The sequence below is a fragment of the Macaca fascicularis genome, chromosome 4 (assembly GCF_037993035.2).
Source record: "Macaca fascicularis isolate 582-1 chromosome 4, T2T-MFA8v1.1".
Lineage (NCBI taxonomy): Eukaryota > Metazoa > Chordata > Mammalia > Primates > Cercopithecidae > Macaca > Macaca fascicularis.
The window spans coordinates 78944516-78966759 of NC_088378.1; the positions used below are offsets into that span (position 1 = coordinate 78944516).

A 22244-nucleotide genomic window follows, 5' to 3' on the forward strand; every position below is an offset into this window, starting at 1 on the left:
TGTGTAAGTTATTTTGGTCCCATATCAATGTAGGACATTTTCTTACATAATGTAATGAAGATATTTCATTGATATTTCATTCAATTTCAAAGGCACAAAAAAGGATACGCTTCCTTTTGTTCTTTGTTTCTGAGTCTGGCAATGAGTCATAAAATAAATGAGAGCAAATTGGTCTGGTTATGCTTTCATTACCAGTGATGGACTCTGGTGCTGCAAGGGGAAACCACCTAGTAATGATCAAAGAAGATAGGTTGAAATTCTCCTGGAAAGATGTGCATATAAGACAACAGTGCATAACACCCTCTGGTGGACCCTTTTCCTCCCTCAAAAAAACACGCTGATACTTATTCATCACTGCAAGGTAACAAGTAGTACACAGATCTATCTTCTCACCAAGGATTTGTTACAATATGGAAGCAGAACAATTTAACATCATTATTCGAAAATCCACCGTGGAAGATGAATTCATGTGTCAAAACTGCTAAAATGGATAATGGGCATAATTGTTAATACACTAACTGTTGTGATTTTTTAGTTCGTAGATATGTAACCATTCACGCATCTTTCTGTAACTGATAAGTAAAAATCTCTCCCTTTATGACTCAGTATTGTGATTTTCCATGCTTGCTATGAAAAACAGAATAGAAATATGATATGATAAAATCAGAGTGCTATACTATAGTGACCAGAAAACAGCAGATATGGATTTTAATGTGAGTTCTACCCCTAGCTAGCTCTTTTACTTTGGTCATTCCCTTAGTCGTGGTCTCAATGCCCTCTTCTGTAAAGTTGTGAGGTTTGAGATATTCTGTGAGATACATTCTGCTGTTAAAATTCTGTTACTGAATTTGAAAACCACTAAACCTTTCAGTGAGGGTAATTTGGAAAAAGAATGGTATATATTTTTTTAGCTGACAAAGTTTTTAAGTGAAAAAAGTATTTAAACTTCTTTGTATTTGTTAATTGAGCTTTTTTTTTATTTAGACATATGAGTTCAAAATTTATAGCTGTTTTTGACACTATAGCCAGTGGTTAAAAAGCAGTCTTTGGAGGCTGCCTGTGCTTGAATCTAGTTTCATCATTTACTAGTTGTAAAACATGGGAAAGTTTTTAAAATGTCTTTGTGCTCAGTTTACTCCTCTGTCGATGGGGAATAATTTCAGCACTCTTCTTGAAGAGATATCGTGAGGAGTAAGCGAGAGGATTTGCATAACCCCTTAGCAAATGATTAAAGCATTAACATATTCTTGATAGATATGAGTTTTTACAATTACTCTTATGTCATCAGCTCTCCCAGGCTATTATCATTCCATACTTTATTACTGTAATAATAGCCACCTAGTTTAAAAGTCTGTTTGTTTCAAATCTATCCTATACATTTCTTCCAGCAAAAACTGCCCCAAACATAATTGTCTTCAATGCCTTCTGATAAAAACTGTAACAACAGACTTCAATGATTTCCATACCCAGGAGAATTTAGTATATATTGTGCTGGCATTTAAGACTCTCACTAATATTGGTTCAAGTTATTTTTCCAGCTTCACTCCATTACTCCCTCCTATATGCATGCTCTAGCTGAATGGAACTCTCCAAGTATCCCTGAGAACTCGCACTCTGCTCTTCTGTGTTAAGCTCTTAAGGGCAGAGACTGTGATAAGTCTTCATATACCAGTATAAAGTCCAGGACCTGGCACACAGTAAGCATTCAATATTTGCTGAAATGAATAGCCTTTGCTTGCACTATTTTCCTCTCAGAAATCCTCTCTTCTTATCTTTACCTATATAACACCTATCCTTCAAGGTCCCAGCTAAATATCATGAATTACCACCATTCATAGGCTAACTACTTCCTTCATATTATTATCATGTATTTACTGTCTGGCATTTATATTCCACTGTGATTATAATTATTTTTGTTACCTTATGCCCTAATTTTCGAATGGTGTTGAGAGCAGTGTACTATGTCTTAATCAATTTTATTTCCTACAATGCCTAGCATTTTTCTTTGACTATGTTAATTGCCAGTGGCTAGTTATTGAATGAATCAGTATGACTAATAGGATCCTATTTATTATCCATTGTTTTTTGACCATTAAAGAAAACCCATCCTACTTCAATAGAACAAAATCTTCACCCCTTGCCAGGCTCCTTAGTCTCTCCAAGGTCCAGTCACATCCTCCCTGCCTAACATGACTTTGGGTAGTTACTGAAGCCCTGCTAGCTTTTCATTATTCCCTGGACATGCCATATACATTCTTAACCATGTTCCTTTGCTGATGTTTACTTTGCTCGAGGGCAATACTGTCTTTGTTTCAGCTATCCAAGCCTGACTTAAGGTCTCATTCCACACTTTATTACTGTAATAATAGCCAACTAGTTTAAAAGTCTCTTCCTTTCAAATCTAACCTATATATTTCTTCCAGTGAAGACTGCCCCAAACACAACTGTCTTTATTTTCTTCTCCCAAATTCATCATGAGCACTTCTCTAGACTTCCACAATGCTTTTTCTCTTTCATCACAGGAAAGAGAAATTTAGGTTCTTAATTTAGTACTTAATCATACAATTTAATCATACACACACCCTAGAACAATGAAACAATAAAAGTAGGAGACAATTTAAAAGGGCTTTACTACAGAAATTCTCATAATGAAACTTGAAAGGGACTAGTTCCATATTAACCCACTCTCTGTAATTCCTTTCCTCCTCCTCCCTGGGTTACCTCTTATATTAGCTGTACAGATATCATTCTTGACAACTTGTTTCTAAGATATTTAAGGAATTTGCATTCCTCTCAATCACTTCTAGCTAATAATACAATCTTACACATTGTGTTGACTATATTTTAATTCAATAAAAATATGGTTTAAATTTGTATCCTAAATTTTCATGTGTTTTTTTGTTTTTATAACTCAATTAAATATCATGTCGTTGGAGACAGAGGTCATATTTGGAATTTCCTGTGAATTTCCCATATTAGGAAGCATAATGCTGATCACACTGTAGATTTTCAATGCATGCATGAACAACGTTCATTGTTAGATGAAACCTACCTGCCAAAATGTTCTCCTTAAATGCATTTTATAATATTTGACACGCTAACTTCATTCCATTTTTTATGGTCTATTGGTTCTAAGTTATTGTCATGTTTATAGTTTTTTCCTGGTCCATTGACTTCTAATTTACTGTCATACTTACTGGACCACTCAGTAACTAAGGCAACTAAAGCTATATCTTTGGAGAAGACATACACAGATACACCCTAGGGTTAGATAAACTGGTGTGATAGGATTTGCTTTCTATAGTGCATCAGTATTGTTTTACCTTATGCCTGAAGATGAAAATGGGAAGTATGGTAAATATTTGGTGAATAGCCTACAGAAAATACATTATACTTCATGTTTATAAATACCATCTAATTTTATCTTCCTGATAACCCTATGTAGTTGATGGTACTAAGCTGTTCTTATAGACATGACAACTAAACCTATTAGGTTGGTAGAAAAGTAATTGTGGTTTTCCACATTACTTAAAAAAAGTGGCCAAAACCTCAATTACTTTTGCACCAACCTGATAAGAAAGAAGTAATTTACTCAAGGCTTTATCTCTAAACTTGTCTCAGGCCCATCTGATTCCAAGGTCCTTAACAAATGGGGATAAGTCCATGGATCTCCAACTTCAGTGTGCAAAAGAATCACTCAAGGAACTTCTTCAAATACATATTACTAGGATCTACTCAAAAGATTATAATTTGTTACACTTATGATGAGACCCAAGAATCTTCATTTTAACGAACACATTAAAGCATTCATGTGGGAAAAAATGAGCTAAGGAAGAGTTAAGATAGTAATAGTAATTATAACAATAACAACTATGTAACACATGAATCAACACCACACTACCCACCATTTGCTGCATCACCTTACTGTTGGTCAGACACTATGTTGCAAAGCACTTTATAACGTATTTTGTCATGTAATTCTTACAACCACCTTATGAAATATATATTATTATCATCTTTCTTTTACATGAGGAAAGAATTAAAGTCATATAGGCTACATAGTTGGTAATCAGTGGGAATAGTCGAACTCTAAATGTCATGCTCACAACTCTATTAAAGAGGCAACAAAATGAAAGATAAGCTCCTTAGCAAGGTCAATGTGAATAGGAAACAAGCAGAACTTGGGGGGTTAAATAATAAATGGAAGATGTGAAAAGTAGAGAGCTTAAATTATTATTTTGTGAGTTTTTTCAACAAATAGTAAGGGGAATAAGGCGTTGTCTTAGGGATTGATATAAATTTGGTGAGGACTTTTGTTTTAATATGCAACAGCCATGAAGATATTAAGGGGAAAGAACAATGGAGAAAGAGAGGTTGATAAGGATGAAAGAGATAAAATCAAAGGAAAAAAATATTAGGGAATATGGGATAAATCCATTAGCTTTGTAGAGAAGCATTTATTTTTTTCTGGAATGGAGGTAATTGGAAAGTATGAACACAGCTGTGATTACAGGTATAAGTATTTGACTAGAGATGTAGACACAGACATTTATGTGTAGGGAGATGGAGAGTTAAAGTAGCTTTTATGTGATGAATTTTACTTTATGTGCTGAGAAAATTAATGGGGCCTGGTATTAGTCCATTTGCACACCGCTATAAATACCTGGGACTGGGTAATTTATAAAGAAAAGAGGTTTAATTGACTCACAGTTCTGCATGGCTGAGGAGGCCTCAGGAAACTTACAAACATGGTGGAAGGGGAAGCAGGCACATTCTCTACAAGGTGGCAAGAGAAAGAGTGGGCGAAGGAGGAACTTGTCAAACACATATAAAACCAGCATATCTCGTGAGAACTAGCTCACTATCATGAGAACAGCATAAGGGAATCTGCCCCCATTATCCAATCACCTGCCACCAGGTTTCTCCCTCACATGGGGATAATAATTCAATATGAGATTTGGGTGAGGACACAAAGCCTAACCATATCAGGCCTTCAACCAAACTGATAAAGATTTGGGATAGCTACTGAAAGGAAGAAGATACAAAGTTGACCAGAAATATGTAAAATAATTGCTATGGGGTTAAAAGCCCAGTTGAGGGGAAAGATCATATATTGCAGGAGCATCAGTATGTATGATTGTGTGGTTTTTGTTTAGTGGTGTTCAGTACAGCAGAGAAGTAGGCACCAGAGTTGGGTTCATCTTTGTTTAGGGGTTTTAGGGAAACAAATGGTGTGGGCAACAGTGAAACGTACTTGAGTGTGTTGACAATAGGCTTGTGAAAGGAAAGACTCTGGTTAGGCAGCTATGGGAAGACTGTGAAGCTAGTAGAGTCTTACAGACATGGGGAAAAAAGTAATCAATATATTAGGTTTTAAAGAGCTGCTAGAGTAGTAAATGGTAAAAATAGTGAAAGAGCTGGAAGAGTGGGCAGGTGTGGACTGGAAATGGAATGAATGGGAGCTAATGTATTTCAGTGTATTTGGTAGGAACCTAAAAGTAATGTGAGGTGTTTTTTTTTAGCTGTCATAATCTAAATCTACTTTTTTTTTTTTGAGATGAGGTCTTGCTATGCTGCCCAGACTCATCTTGAATTCCTGGACTCAAGTGATCCTCCCAGCTCTGGCTCACAAAGAACTGGGATTATAGGTGTGAGTCACCAAGCCCAGTATCTAAATCTATTTTTTCTTGTACCTTTTAAGAAACCCAAATTCCTAAAGGCTGAGGTCAAACTTTGACCTGATTTCTTCTTGGGCTTTATGACTACCTAGACCTTTATTCCAAGTCTCCATCACTGTGAATCCTGCCATCAAGTACTCATTGTTAGTCAAATTAGGACAGAGAAGTATTTATTCCTCTCATTTTTAGAATGATGATTGCAGTATGCAGGCCATGCATCAGGATCACCTGGGGAGTGTGTTAAAAATTTACATTTCTGGCCTTTACACCAGACCCACTTAATCAGAATCTCTGTGGGGGTAGATCCCAATCTATATTTTTAATATGTTCCACAGGAGATTCAGACTCACATGATTATTTTAAGAGATGGCAATTTCAGAGAGGCAGAGCTTATTAGGTTTTTCTCTTTTAATTTACCATTCCATACTCAGTACATTGGCTCCTATTTGTGGGGCAATACGCTGCTGCTGGTGGGCTTCGAGATGGAGGTGGAGATGAAAGAAAACAACAAATCAGTCTTGGAATTTGTACCTTTCCTAAATTTCTTTCTTACACACAAGCTCATGTTATATGCATAACACATCCCCATCCACTCTTAATAAGAACACTGTACACAGTTGAAAAAACAAGACGAGAAGCAAGATCAAAGTGGAAAAGATTACAGAATCAAAAACTTGACAGAAAAAACAGTAGAGATGATTGCAAGCAAAAGGTTATTTTGGAGAATGGGTGGGTGTTGAGAGTGGATAGGTGAGTAAAAGTTACAATTCAGAAAGGGATAGAGATGTGTTGATGGTGACTACAGATGTACTGTGCTGCTTTTAGTTGAATTAGGTATCTGGTGTTGTTCATATATTTGAAATCTACTGCCACAGCTACATTTTGCTTTTTGAGTAGTTCTGTGATCAATTAATAATCAATGGTTTCTCTTGCCACTGAACCCTTAAGCTGTTGGATCTCTCACATAGAGAAATTTCAGTTTACACACAAGAAGGAATCTTATTTTTGGTATCCTGGTACCTAAAGGCAAATAGAGCACATATTATTTTCTTCAGTATCTGCTGACAGTTTTTAAGGAACAAAGGCACAGTGCTGCATCTAAAATCTCCCCTCAGTGACACAGAAGCCAGGCTTCTGTATATTAGAGTTATGAATCATATAACAATCAACATGCTTAAGGATGAAAACAATTTACAAAGAATTTTTATCACTTGATAATATTCTATTTGGTGATATCCTACCTAATCCAGAAGCAATGAAAATAATTTTGGGAGTATCCTTCTGAGAAGGAAATATATCTTACGGACATTTTCTTTATACCTGCATATTGTGCTTCTCTTACATTTGTATTGTTAATGACTTGTTTGACTTAGTTTAAAAGACTGCCCCTTACACACACACACACACACACACACACACACATACACACACATATTTTCTTCCTGCATCCCCCACACCCTCCCCTAACCCACTCTTCTCTTTATTTCTCTGTGTGTCTTCTAGACTTATTGATATATTTGGTCATGTTAGAGATCTTACAACAGAAAACATTTCTACATTAAGAATGAAAAAATTCAAAATTGCATAATCTGAATATGCTTTAGAATATGGACCAAATCTTTCTTTGATTAAAAAAATGACTGGCTGCCAAAAAACATGCAAACTATTTATCACTGGATAGAAATTCATGAATTAAGTTGTAAAACAAACGTTTTAAGTTTCACCTCCCTGAAGTAATTCCTCATTCCCTTGTTCCTTCTGCTTCCAGTACCGGTGCTCAGATTTATGGACTGTCTATGTTCAATGTGAAATGTGTGACAATAAGAAAACACGACTATTCCATTGTTTCTGCAAACACCACTTTGAATTGTCCCTACTACATAATGAGAAAAATTATCTTAGGTTAGGGCCAACATTTGGTCCAATATACTCACTTAATACATTTTGTTCAACACTAGCTGTGTTATAAATGAATTTATGCCCTCTCTATTCTAAAATCTACAATCTTGACAGTCTATTGGTTTGGCTACTGATACTCATATCCTGCCTATGAGCTGTGTCTCCTGAATTTGTTTGCCTTTGGGAATCACGCCCGTATCTGTGGTAATCAGTGACCTTGATCTTTATTTCATTTTCAGATTCCAGCCTTTAATCCAACTTGATGTTTTTTTATTATTCTGGTCCTAGTCTTCCCTGATCAGAATTCTGGGGCCATGAACTAAATAAACCCTGACCAGGCTGCTCTTTGTTTTCACTGCAGTGCATTTGACTTGGTACTCAGTATGTTGTCCTTTACAGCACCACAGTCATCCACCTTCATTTAGAAGTAATTATTTCATGCCTTGATAATTGAAAAATTCTCCTAAATTGCCTATATGATACTTCTCAAATCCATTATTTGTACTACTGCCAAATTAATTATCCTAAAAGTATACTTTCACTATGATATCTTCTCTAGTAAAAAATTTTAATAACTCTACAATGCTCACAACAATAAATTGAGATTGCTTAGTTCACCATTTTATGTCTTCATCCACAGTATGTTCTCTATCTAGTTACCAAGCCTTATATATAGTTATTTTCCTACATATACAGTAGTCCCTCCTTATCTACAATTCTTGTTTCCATAGTTTCAATTACCCCGCAGTCAACCATTGTCTAAAAATATTGCATAGAAGTTTCAAATTGCGGCTATCCTAAATAGCATGATAAAATCTCACGCTGTCCTGCTCTGACTTGCCTAGGCCATGAACACTTGTCCAACATATTCATGCTGTATACCCTGCCCACCTATCAGTCACTTAGTAGCTGTCTCAGTTATCAGATCAGTGTTACTATGTTTGTATTTAAATAACCCTTATTTTACTTAAAAGGGGCTCCAAAGTGCAAGAGTAGTGATGCTGGAAATTCAGATATGCCAAAGAGAAGCCATCAACTTCTTCCTTTAAGTAAAAAGGTAAAAGCTCTTGACTTAGTACGGAAAGGAAAAATATCATTTGCTGATGTTGTAAAGATCTACAGTACAATAAAATATTTTGAGAAAGAGAAAGACCATGTTGCCACAACTTTTATTTTAGTATGTTGTTATAATTGTCCAATTTTATTATTAGTTATTGTTGCTAATCTCTTACTGTGCCTAATATGTAAATTAAACTTTATTAAAGGTATGAAGATATAGGAAAAAACATAGTATATATAGAGTTGGGTACCATTCAAATTTTCAGCCATCCCCTGGGGCTGTTGGAATGTAAGCAGGGGACTAATGTAGCTTTTACTCTGGCTTTCTAAATATTGCTTGATTATAGCTTTTACCTTTTATATTTATTATATTTTCTCCCTGAAATACCTTCCCTCTCTAAATCAGTTACGAAAATCATACTCATTTTCTAAGGTTCACTCAAATCCTACTTCTTCCATGAGATTTTCCTGATTGCACTTGTGGGAAGTTCTCTCTCTTCTCTGAATTCCAACAGTATTGTTTTCCTCATTTGGTGCTCATCAGATATTGCTGTAGCTATTTCAAAACATAACATATCTGCTCAACCAGATAACAAACCTTGAAAAACAGAAACTGTTTTTTTTTTTTTTAAATTTTTTTGTATACCAAACAAAAGCTTGAGCCTAATAGGTACATGGAAAGTATTTTTAATGAACAGTAAAGACTAACACATCAAAGTACAATACTCCCATAAGATATTAAATATTAATTTTTAAGATAATGACAATCATCCTTAAAGCATGAGGATGAAATTTATAGGCCTAAAAGGCTATTTTCATGATGCCCTTGTAATCTCAGTAGGGCATATTTAACTTCGAAAACTATTTCCAACCATCATATCATAAATTTTAAATAGAGTTCACAAAAGGGCGTAATGACTCACTAGATTTATATAGAAAGTGATGCTAGAGTGCCCTAGGATTAATCACTTACTAGATCTCAACCTTAGCTTTATTTTATTTGTTTAAAAAAGTAGATAATATTTGGCTAATGGAGTCATTATTTATTCATTTATCTAAAAATATTTATTGAACATTGATTATGTGAAAGCTACTGAACTAGGAACTGGAGATATAATGGTAAACTCTTCCCCGATCTATGCTGAATTGGGGAAAAATTAAGGTTATCAATTACTATTGTCATACGAGGGGAAAAGAACATTTATATTTCAAAGACAGACAAATGACCATGGAAAATAAATGACATGTTATCAAATTTTATAAATTCTTCCAAAAAAAAAAAAAAGTAGGCATCCACTATGTACCATGTACCATAGTGTGTGAAGGGCAGCTATTCTAGGCTTTATTACTGTTCAACAGATTATATTCCTGTCCCCAGCAGAATGGGCAGAATATATTTCACCCTCATTGATTTTGGGCTTGTTCATGGGATTGCTTTGACTAGTGAAATGTGTGAAGACGAGACAGTGTGATTATTCTTAAATGAGGCTTAAGAAGTGTCATGAGTTTCTCTTTCCTCTTGCATTATTGCCATTTGCCAAAATACCATTCCTCATGCAATCACTGTTTCTGTAGTCTTAGTTCCAGAATGAAAACTATGTGGAGAAGATCTGAACTCAACCAGAAGCCTGGTGTCATAATTAGTCAAGCCAGCTGAATGTTGGGTTGACATAAAATCTTAACAAGAAATAAATTTGTTATTCTAAGACTCCCAGAAGTTTGATTTTTTGTTACTGTAACAAAAACTAAATCATACAGCAGTAAATGGGATATTGTGTCTGGTGGAGAAGAAAGACACTATTAAGCAGGTAATTATCAATGCTCTGTGTGTTTGGGAGAAATGGAGCATTTCTAGAAATGTGTATAGCAGGTGGACTTACATTATATTGAGCAAAGAGAAAAGCTTTCTGAGGTGGCTACTACCTTATACAGATTAATTTATCTTCTAGTAATTTTTTTAGTATATTCCATACCAACTTCCATTAGGGAATAGACATACCCTTGGGAAACTACATTTCAGGATAATCAGTTGCTATATTCAAAGCCAAAGCAAATTCTATTTTCATTTCATGTATTAGTTCTACACAGTTATGGATTATTTTGGTAAAGGACTAAAGGGATCCTTCATCAAAATTTAATGCCAATATTCCTGTAGCTTCTGTATGACACGTAACCTCTACAGGTATAGGCTTACTTTATAGTAATTGAGAGTATGTCTCTCAGGTTTTAGAACAAGAAATTCTTTAGCTTGATGTAGTCTTTGAGGTGACCTGATCCAACACCTTCATTTTGCATGCAAAGCAACAGAAGCCCATAGAGGTAAAGTTACTTACCTAAGTCCCCTGTAGGAATTCAGGGAGGTTCAGAAATGGAGTTCAGGTATTCTGATTTTTGGGTCACAAAGCATGCAACATTGAAAACAAAGTTTTCTCCAAGTTACTGTCCTTTGATGAATTTTAGAGAAATAGTTGATTATAAATATTGTAACTTCATGTGGTGGTTTAACTTACATGCAAAAGGTAAATTTTAGAGGCTGAAATTTTTTATTAGCTGTGGGGCAAAAGGATCATTATGCTATCGACCAATGTTTCCTACATTTACCTGCCATCCCTGGATGTATTATATACTTTTATTTATGATATCTTTCACAGTTTTTAATTAAACAATTATTTCTGTGATTATTCAATTAACATACATCTTTCCTTCTATACTCTAAGATGGCAGAGTAACGAGTGCAGTGCTTGACACGTGGTAAGTACTGAATAGGTTTTGTAGAACTAATTAATGTTTTATTTCATTTTATTTTTCTCAAACAAGTAGAATGATTATGGTTCACCATATGGTGTGAAGAGTGTCCCAGGCTAATTGACCCCTTGTTGGCAAATTGTCAACAAAACATATCAATTTTTCATGGAGTCTAAAATAAATGAATTAATTACTTACCTTCATAATATTTTTTATTAACAGATTACACAGTGAATATAACATTAAATTACAGCTTTAATGATAATATATAAACTGACATATAATTATTCCATTAAAATTATTTTATTTAAGAAAAAAGTTGAGTGCACAATGACTCATGAAATGAAGATCTATTCTAGTGGAATTAATAGAATTACTAATAAAAGACTACAAAATTATGTGAATGGCTAATGCTTAAGATATAGCAAACTAGAAATGCAACAGTGCTTCTAATATACTATCTTAATATTAAGAAGAAATATCCGTTAGAGTAGGATGGTCTCATTGCCTAATTTGTAATGCTGCATCACTGAGACATGTAAAAACTAAAGTTTTAAGGAGAGTAATAAAAGTCCCCGATACTTATTTTGCCCATTTTATTTTTTGGCATTTTAGAGCAAAAAGGATATGAGGAAAGGAAAGTCCTATGTATAACTCAATAATCGCATTTATGGTCCTGATGTATAGACATTCCAGAGCCCCAAAAAAGCTGCACTCTGCTTTCTTTGTTGTTTGACCTGCTGCATTCTCCAAGAAATTACCATGGGCCATTTAGGAATAGTATGATGCCCTCTGGCCTTGAAAATTAGGGCTATGGACACCAAAACTTGAACTAACAATAATGCTTTATTACTGAGTAAAAATTATCCATGTGTACCTATGATTGTGAAAGAATCATGAATTATTAGGGTTTCTGAGGAGGCCACCAAAAAATATCATTCCTCTTTCTCAAGTTATTGTTAAATTATTTGAGCCATAAAACAAAAGAGTAAATATATGAACCAAAATATAATCCTTATCCCTGCCAGATGCCAAGAAGGGTAACGTGGCTTTAGGTCCATTAGCAGAATGGGCTTGCTACCTGAATCCCAGAATTAGAAAGATTTCATCCAGTTGTGGAAAACTCTGGACATGGGGCAGGTCTCCTCTCAACAGACTCTGGCACAACTTGTAGCATGAAAAGACAAGGGAGGGCTAATGGTCTCTGTTGGAGGCTGGTATCAACAGAAAACAGGAAGGTGAGGAAGATTTTGTTCTTCTCACATTTCCAATCAGAAAAGTCATTCTATCTTCTCAAGGAGAAAGTAAATTTTAAAAAATTCCAGAAGTACATTAATTGAACTCTGTACACACAAAGAAAATTAAAGTAGAGGAAAGTTTGCCCCAGTTATGCTTGATGAAAATATTTTTACTGGCAAGATACTAAAGTTGGATTGCATAAAGAAAATGTGGTACATATACACCATGGGATACTACATAGTCATTAGAAAGAATAAAATCATGTCCTTTGCAGCTACATAGGTGGAGCTAGAGGCCATAATCCTAAGTAAATTCATGCAGGAACAGAAAACCAAATACTGCATTTCTCACTTACAAGTGGGAACTAAACATTGAGCACACATGGACATAAACATGGGAAATAGAGACACTGGGGCCTACTGGAGGAGTGTGGGTTGAAAAACTACCTCTTGGATACTAAGCTCACTACCTGGGTGCAATATACCCATATAACAAACCTGGATAAACCCATATCTACAAAAGTTGAAATTTTAAAACAAAGATACTAAAAGTTTCTATCCCTTAAAAAGTAGGAACAAAATTGGGTCTCACATCATCTCCTTTCAAGAATAGAAAGATCTCAGTTGCAAGTAAGAGGTAAGAACAATTTTTGGAAAGATGTTTATCCTGATGTGGGCAAAAAACTAGGTATGTTTCTATAAAAGAATACTGAATAATTGAAGATCAGTTGAAAATCATTAAAAAGGCAACTTAATGTACTTTTTAACATGAGAAATACATATAAAATGTGTTTACCTAATTTTTAGAGTTACTACTTTATCATAAAGAAATATGTGTTTATTGTAAAAATATTTAGAAAGCAGGAAATAGATAAAGGGAATATGTCTTTCTTATTCGTAATTTTCAGAATCAATTTTTCTTTACATGTTCATTGTTTCTCTACAAGATTTTGGATATCTTTTCATACTAGGTCATACAGACAATGCAGTCTTAAAATTAAGAAATTCACACACATCTCAGTCTGGTTATGAAATTCCCTAAGAAAGTTTAAATGAAGAAACTTTCGTGAAGGGATTCCACATGGAATTGTGGTTGGAGATCAGGAACAAATGAGGGTTGTTGGGTATCCGATGCCAGCAACTACAGGAAGTTATAGGGCCCAAGAGGCAAAAAACCGACATATTGTTTTTTGGAAACTCAGTAGGAACTGATGTGGCTAAGAAAGGGCAGCTTCATGGCAACTGTGGCTTTAAAGAGACACAGGTTCTGCTGGAGAAGCTGTCCAATAGCAGAGAGGGATCAGGAAAAAATCCACTGATCTCTCCCCCTTTGTACCCTTTGATCTCCTGCCAGTGACCCTTATAGGCCAAAGCCAATTGAAAGCCCAGAAGGCAGGGAAACCATAGGATGCAGCCTGCGGTAGTCAGCCTGCCAGAAAACAGGTCAGAGAAGGGAACGGAAGGTACTGGATCAGGAAGGTGGGGAACAAAAGGAGAATAATTGTGTACAACTAATTAAAAATTACTTATGAGTAGATTTCGATGGCTGTGTAATAGTGCAATATAACCAGACCATCTATTACAACCACTACTTGTTGATTAACTGTTTAGATTGTGTTCAATCTTTTTGCTTATAAACCCCATTTTCAATGCATAGCTTTCTCCATTTCTACAGTTTTCTTAGAGTACATTCTTAGAGGTTGAATTATTACATTAAAATGTACAAATATTCTTAGGCTGCTTAAAACTTGCTGACAATGTTTTTAAACTCTGCATACTAGCCTTCCACCAGCAGTGTAAGAGTGTACTTATTTTACTGAATATTTTTGAGCATTGCATATTCTCATAAAAAATTATTTGGTGAGAATTTGTCCACAAAAACAAATTTATATATATATTTTAAAAGAAACTCTTAAAAATGCATCTCTCTAATTGTGTGACAAATCTTTTTCCATATGCCTTCCTAACTACATTGTTTCAGCATTGTGAGGTAACAGTGTGTTGTTGCTGTTGCTATTGCTGCTGCTGTACCAGCATCATTGATTTAATAATTCTGTCTCTGCAAATGCTGATTTGGGTTGCTTCTTTTATCATTTGGTGCATTATTGTATACAATGATGTGTGTTTTCTGAGCTATCTGATTTATTTCATATTTCAGTCAATTTTTGTGCGATGTGGCAGAAACAGCAACTCTGTCATGCTAAGCCATTCTGTGAAATATTTTGACAAGGCAATGCAACGAAAGATAGGGTCTAGGCTTCCTAAACATATTAGGAGATTCTCCATCTCCTTCTTTAGTTTTCAGCAGCTGGTGATCAACTTTAATGATAACAACAACAACAACAACAACAACAACAACAACAACAACAAAACGAAATGACAGCAGCATTCAACACCATGTGCCAGGTATTGTGAAGAACTACTGCAACACCTCAGACCACAGCCACAGTGCCTCTCTTCCAAGTCAGGAATGAATTTTGGGGAGGATTAAGTATTTTCCTTAAATAATTTATTGATTCTGTTTTCTAAATATTTAAATTTCTCCACTTCTTTCTACTCTCATTGCCACTGCACTATTGAAGTCATCGTCTCTTTTGTTAGATTAATGCAGAATTTTCTGTTCTTATCTGGTTTGAACTTTCAGTAGCCTGCTGTTTAACTTATCTGTTAATTTTTTTTATTTCAAGGACTATTTTTATTTCCAGAATCCCCATTTGGTCCTTTTTCAAATACATGAATTTTTTTCCTTCATAAAATCCTTATTCTTGATGGATTCTCTTGCTTCCTTGATCTCTCTGAATATTTTAAACCTACTTATTTGAAAAGGTCTTTTGAATCTCTTTGATCTCTATTTCCTGAGTATGAAGTATCTCATTCTGGCTTTTGCTGTGCTTGTCTCCAGTGGGAGATTTTTCCCCAAAGACCTGGACATTCCTCAGATTTTGCAAATCCCTGTGTTGCAATTTCAATGTTACCAGGACCCTATTGGATCACCCAGTTTGGCACTATGTTTAATACTAGCTTCTTGTTCAAGGTTTTTGAACCGTATGGATATTGTGAAGTTGGGTTGCACCCTCATGCAAGATAAAGGCTTGGATCCTGTTGCGTTGAGAATGATTCTTTTTACTCATGGCCCAGGCAAGGTGTCTGTCGCTAAATCAGAGGTTGTAGCTTTTACAGTCTCCATGTGTATATAGTTTTAAAAATCAACTGAGTAAGTACCTTTGGAGAGCAATTGCTGGATTGTGTGATAAGACTGTTCACCTTTGTAAAAAAATTTGTTTATCCATTCATCTGTCAGTAGACAATTGGGTTGTTTATACTCTTTGATTATTGTGAATAACATTACTAGGAACACACCGAGAGGTTGAACTGTTGGATCATATGATAGTTCTATTTTTAATTCTTTGAGGAACTTCCATACTGTTTTTAATTTCTTTTTCATTTTTTTCTCTTTTTTTTTGAGACAGAGTCTTGCTCTGTCGCCCAGGCTGGAGTGCAGTGGTGCAATCTCAGCTCACTGCAACCTCCGCCTCCTGGGTTCAAGCAATTTTCTTGCCTCCAGCCTTCCAAGTAGCTGAGACTACAGGCATGAGCCACCATGCCTGGCTAATTTTGCTTTGTATTTTTAGTAGAGATGAGGTTTCACCATGTTGGCCAGGCTGGCCTCAAAGTCCCGACCTCGTGATCCTCCCGCCTCGGCCTCCCAAAGTGCTGGGATTACAGGCGTGAGCCACCACGCCTGGCAGGAACTTTCATACTGTTTTTCACAGTGACTGCACCATTTTGCTTTTCTGCCAACTGTGCAGAAAAGTTCCAGTTTCTCTCCATCCTCACCAATTTTCTGGGAATTTATTTCAAAACAACCATCCTAATGGGTATGAGGTTATATCTCATTGTGGTTTCAATTGGCATTTCCCTAATGATTGATGATGTTAAATATCTTTTCATGCAGTTATTGGTGAATTGGTCATGTGTATGTCTTCTTTGGAGAAATGTCTATTCAAATCCTTTACCCATTTAAAAATATCCTTTTGGTTTTCTGTTGTTGAGTTGTAGAAAATCTTTTTGTATTCTAGATACTAATCTTTTACCAAATATATGATTTGCAGATATTTTCTCCCATTTCTTGGATTGTATTTTGCTTCTGTATGAATATTTGTATCCCCCCAGAGTTCATATATTTAGATCCTAACTCCCAAGGTGATGGTATTAAGAGCCAAGGCCTTTGAGAGATGATCTTCGTAAGATCTTACAGATCTTAAGGGCCCTCAAATGGTATTTGTGCCGTTATATAAGAGGCTGCGGAGAGCTATCTGGCCTTTCCCATCATGTGAGAACATAGCAAGAAGTCGCCATCTATGAGGAGGAAGATCTTCACCGACCCAAATTTGCTAGACCTTGACCTTGGACTTCCCAGCCTTCAGAACTGTAAGAAATAAATTTTTGTTGTTTCTAAGCTACCCAGTTTCTGGTATTTTGTTATAGCAGCCTGAACAGACTATGACATCTTTTGACTCTGCAATGTAGTTCTCTTAAGCTAAAAACATTTTTACATTTTTATGAAGTCCAATTTACCAATTTTTTTTCTTTCACGGATCATGCTTTTAGTGTCCAATTAAAAACTTATCACTAAACTCAAGGTTATGTAGATTTTCTCCTGTTTGCTTCAAGAAGTGTTCCAGTTTGCATTTTACATTTACATTTATGATCTGTTTTTAGTTAATTTTTGTAAAAAGTATAAGGCCTGCATCTGAGTTTATTGTTTTGCATATGGGTGTTCAAATATTCCAGCCATTTGTTGAAAAATACAATTCCTTCTCCATTCAGTTCCTTTTTTATCTTTGTCAAAAATTAATTTATTATATTTGCGAGGGTCTGTTTATGGACTCCCTGTTCCATTGATCTATGTGCCCATTCTTTAGGTAGTACCATAATCTTGATCATCACAGTTTTTTAGTAAATCTTGAGACAGTGAAGTGTGAGCACTACAATTGTTTTGTGCTTCTTCAGTATTATATTAGCTATTCTAGGTCTTTTGCCTTTCTATATAAACTTTTGAATCAATTTGTTAGTATTTACAAAATAGCTTAATGGGATTTTTATTGAGATTGCATTTAATCTATATATTAAATTGGGAAGAACTGACATCTTAGCAATATTAAGTTTTGCAATTCATGAACACAGACTATGTCTTTGTTTGGTCTCTATGCAAAGATGGAAAAATACTTGTTTAGCTCTTAAGTTTTTTCTTTTCCAGAAAGCTCAGTTCCAGGTCCTTTACCAGGCCTGGACCTTATGGCCTTCAGTCTAATTCACACACTGTGCTAAAATCCATGTCTCTAAGGTATGTATAATGTCCTGCATACTTCCTAAACCACAGCTTCTTTCAGCAGACTAGATTTATTTGATTTGATTTAAGGTACTTTAGAGGCTTTCTCTCTGGGTTTTTAAAATGCTGTTCCTCTCCCTGGGATCTCTGCTCTTCTCTAGATACTTATCTCTAAATCTGAGTTTAGACACCATAATCTCAGTGAGGCTTCACTGACTTTCTGACTAGGTTGAAATTTCCTACTTTTGCACTCTCTCCATTCTAGTGCTTATAAACCAGGCAGTAGAAACAGAGGTAATTTCAAATAAATACAAATCCTTTACTTCATTTACTAATTTACTTTATAAAAGGCACACAAAATCACCAACAATCCTTCTGAATATCTTTTTTAAATTTCCTTTTCCATCCTCTGTCAACACAAACTCTATTTTTTTTTTTCATGGCCTCTTTTCACAGAACCATGAAAACAAATTCCTTTGTGCTCCAAGGACTATTAGTTCTATAGCCAATATTTTCTGTTCCTAGTTTTCAATATGTAATGAACTTACCTACCATTCCTTAATCCTTCTCCATTTCCTCTCCTGCCAATTTTCTGAATTCCCATCGAAGAGCCAAAAAAAAAAAAAAAAATTCTGGAAAAACAAATTATCTTTGAAGGGTTAGAGAGGAGATCCTGTGTGGTCACACCCACACTCTGCTTTTCAAGTCATGGCTCTATCTGCTTTCTTCATTTCCTGTTTCCAGCACCCAGAAAAATTATCTGCAACAAAGCAAGCATTCAACAAATGAATAAATGTCTGCCTTTCTTTATATATCACACTTAAATGTAGACATTTTCCCAAATGTGCATTTCTTGGTTGAAGCTGTTATTCTGGATATTTTAGTTTTTATGCATTTAAACATATGCACCTTTTTCTATTAAAAAATTAACAAAAATTAAGGTTGGGTGTGGTGGTTCATGCCTTTAATCTCAGTGCTTTGGGAGGCTGAAGTGGGTGGATTGCTTGAGCCTGGGAGTTTGAGGCCAACTTGGTGAAACTCCATCTCTACAGAAAATACAAAAATTAGCCTATCGTGGTGGCACATCCCTGTTGTCACAGCTACTCAGGAGGCAGAAGTGTGAGGATCGCTTGTGCCCAGGATAGCTTGAGGCTGCCATGAGCTGTGATTGCACCACTGCAATCCAGCCTGGGCAATAAAGAGAGACCCGGTCTCAAATAAACAATAAAGCGAGACCCGGTCTCAAATAAATAAATAAATAAATAAATAAATAAATAAAATAAAAATAATATAGTTCATGATGTTTTGTATGCTTGTTTTCCCTGGTCCATTATTATCATCTTCAACATCTTATTATGTCAATAAAAATAAATTACAGAGTTATTTTAATGACTATATTTATTACAATTCTCATTTCCATTTAACCAATTCTTAATTTTTTCTAAGATAGATCATTTGTAATTTTTTACTATTAATTATAAACTATGCTCTAATTCATAATTAATATGTAATTATATGTAAATTTTTTGCTATTAATTATAAACCATGCTATTTTGAATGACATTTTATATGCATTTTTGTACTTGTTTAAGAATTTCCTGAAGATAAGTTCCTAGAAATTAAAGTTCTGATAAAGCATATGCACAATTTAAATTATTTTGCATTTTCCAGACTGTCCTCCAAAAAATGTATGTAAGTTTGCTCTCTCACTATCAGTACTATCAGTTTCTTTTTCTTCACACTCTTGATAACCGAAGATATCCTCCAAAACATCATCTTTGCCAATCTGATAAGGTGAAAAAAAGTTACCTTAGTTTTAATTTTACTTGCATTTCTTTATGTGATTGGGAAATTAATATTTTTTTCATGCACTTGTTAGCTATTTGTAATTTTTGTTTTCTTAATGCACTTTAATTTCTATCTGGTATTCATCACTTTCTCACTAATTTTTAAGAATCTTAAAAAAATTATGCGTATTAACCTTTTCTTTTTCCTATATGCTAAATTATATAAACATTTACTCATGTTCATTTTCCTTTAAGTATTTTTTTTCATTAAAATAGTAAGTGAGAGGCCGGGCGCGGTGGCTCACGCCTGTAATCCCAGTACTTTGGGAGGCCGAGGTGTGCAGATCACGAGGTCAGAAGATCAAGACCATCTTGGCTAACATGGTGAAACCCCGTCTCTACTAAAAATACAAAAAATTAGCTGGGCGTGGTGGTGGGCGCCTGTAGTCCCAGCTACTCGGGAGGCTGAGGCAGGAGAATGACGTGAACTCAGGAGGCGGAGCTTGCAGTGAGCAGAGATGGCGCCACTGCACTCCTGCCTGGGCAACAGCGCGAGACTCCATCTCAAAAAAAAAAAAAAAAAAAACCAAAAAAATAGTAAGTGAGAAAGCTCAAGTAGCCACACAGAGAAGTCATGTGTAGGTATTGTGACCGGCAGACCTAGATGAAGTCCCAGCCCATAGCCAGCATCAACTGCAAGTCATGTGAGTGAAAAGCCTTCAGAGAATTCCAGCCCCTAGCCATTGCATTATTCTCAGGCACCATGTCTTCCCGACTGAGACTTCAAACATAATGTAATAGAAAGAAGCTGTTCCTATAGCATCCTACCTGAATTTCTGACTCATAGAAGATGTGAACATAATAAATGGTTGTTTTACGTCACTAAGTTTGAGGTGGCTTCTTACGCAGCAATGATTAATGGAAAAAGCCTTTCGTATTTTCATCCACGTCCAAATTTCAGTGGTCATCATCTGCTACTGTCCTTCTGAGGAACATGTCAGTCTGACATATACATTTCCGAGCCATTCCGTTTTCAAAGAAACTACTCTCACTCAAATACTCTTCACATAACAGTACAGCTCAGTTTTCTGGGCCTTGAACAGCTGAAAAAATTGGGGAGAGAGTCACTTCTCTCAAACTGAACTTAATTAGAATATTTACCTGGGTATTTGAAATAGGGATGATGAGAGCCTGAATTAATTGGCAGGGGAATAGAAAAAAGAAACACGGGGAAGAAAATTTCACTTATGAATAACAGAAGTTTTGAAAATTCTACAACTGCCACGTTTTTTTGTTCTAGATGTTTAAATTTTTCTTTGATTCAAAAGCATATGTATAATTAAAATGCTTATAGTCACTAGCCTAGGAGGCTTTTGTTTTCTTGCTAGAAACCATCCTTGACTTTACTCAGATGGTATACATCAGTCGTTCAGAACTGATTTTACTCATATTGTTCTCCCTCTCTGGAATGCAAACTTCAATGCTCAAATCTTAGCTTCTTTTGGAAATAGTCTTGAGTTTCTGAGGTGCAATTTATGATTTTATCTGTAGTGATTTACTTTTCACTCTACTTGCACCGTTAGAACCAACTCTCCCACTGGATTTTAATCATTTGTGTACATTTTTTGTTCCCCCACTGGATTGAACACAAACAGAATGAGCAGCACTCATTATCATATACAGTAGCGTAGCATAAGGAATTTATCCTTATCCCATGACCTTTTATGTTGCATATGATTTGTATAATTCTACCAAAAATGATCAGTCCTAAGAGACAGGATGCATTTTAGTCTTTACTCAGAATAGATGGGAAATTAACATTTATTATGTTCTATGTTCCAGGTACTCTCAGAAACCACCTCTGGCCTGAAAAGTGGCCGACTGAAACATATAACTATTTGAAGATCCCTGACACACAGATACAGCAGAAGAAGCCCAAATGGTAAGATACTCATGACTGTGTCATGGATGGGCCATGCTGAAACCAGATTAACCATTCCAAGAAAGGAGAGTAATTTACCTTCAATTACTTGATAGAATTGGTTATAATCCCAATAGCTAAATATTTATAAAATGTATACCGCCACTTACTTTTTCCAGTAGCTACTATATAAATACCAATTGGATAATTTTTTAAGCACTGAGAGTTATAAAATGAAAGATGCTATAGTAATACCTAGAATTATTATCTCCTTGAAAAATAAAACAGGTAGGATATAGATTCATAAAATTTGCTGATGACAGAAAACTATCATGGATCCTTCACAGCAATGAGAGAAAAGAATGAATCTTATACAAATAATTGGACTGAGTTTATTAAATGAGTAAAATGAAATGAAATGAAATACCTTAGAAAGTCAAACTAAGTACTTAGGAAAAAAGGGAATGTGCTAACATTAAACAGCAAGGAAAATTATACTTCAGGGAACATAAAAATAAGCACAGTTCATAGTGAAGGTGAAATTAGAATATGCATAATGTGAAATAAAAAGAAAAATGTAATTTG

The 22244-nt window shown here is 35.2% G+C and overlaps 1 long non-coding RNA gene across 8 annotated transcripts in view; it reads left to right on the forward strand.

The window, feature by feature from the left end:
• The window catches only part of LOC123572994 (uncharacterized), a 345306-nt gene that overhangs the window by 299754 nt on the left and 23308 nt on the right, over positions 1–22244 (forward strand). For 6 of the 8 annotated variants that reach the window (XR_012433608.1, XR_012433607.1, XR_012433604.1 and 3 more), the window contains one exon: positions 8552–21680. This is a non-coding gene — a long non-coding RNA (uncharacterized lncRNA). The remainder of the gene's footprint in view (positions 1–8551; positions 21681–22244) is intronic. The other 2 variants (XR_012433609.1, XR_012433606.1) reach the window with 2 other exon arrangements.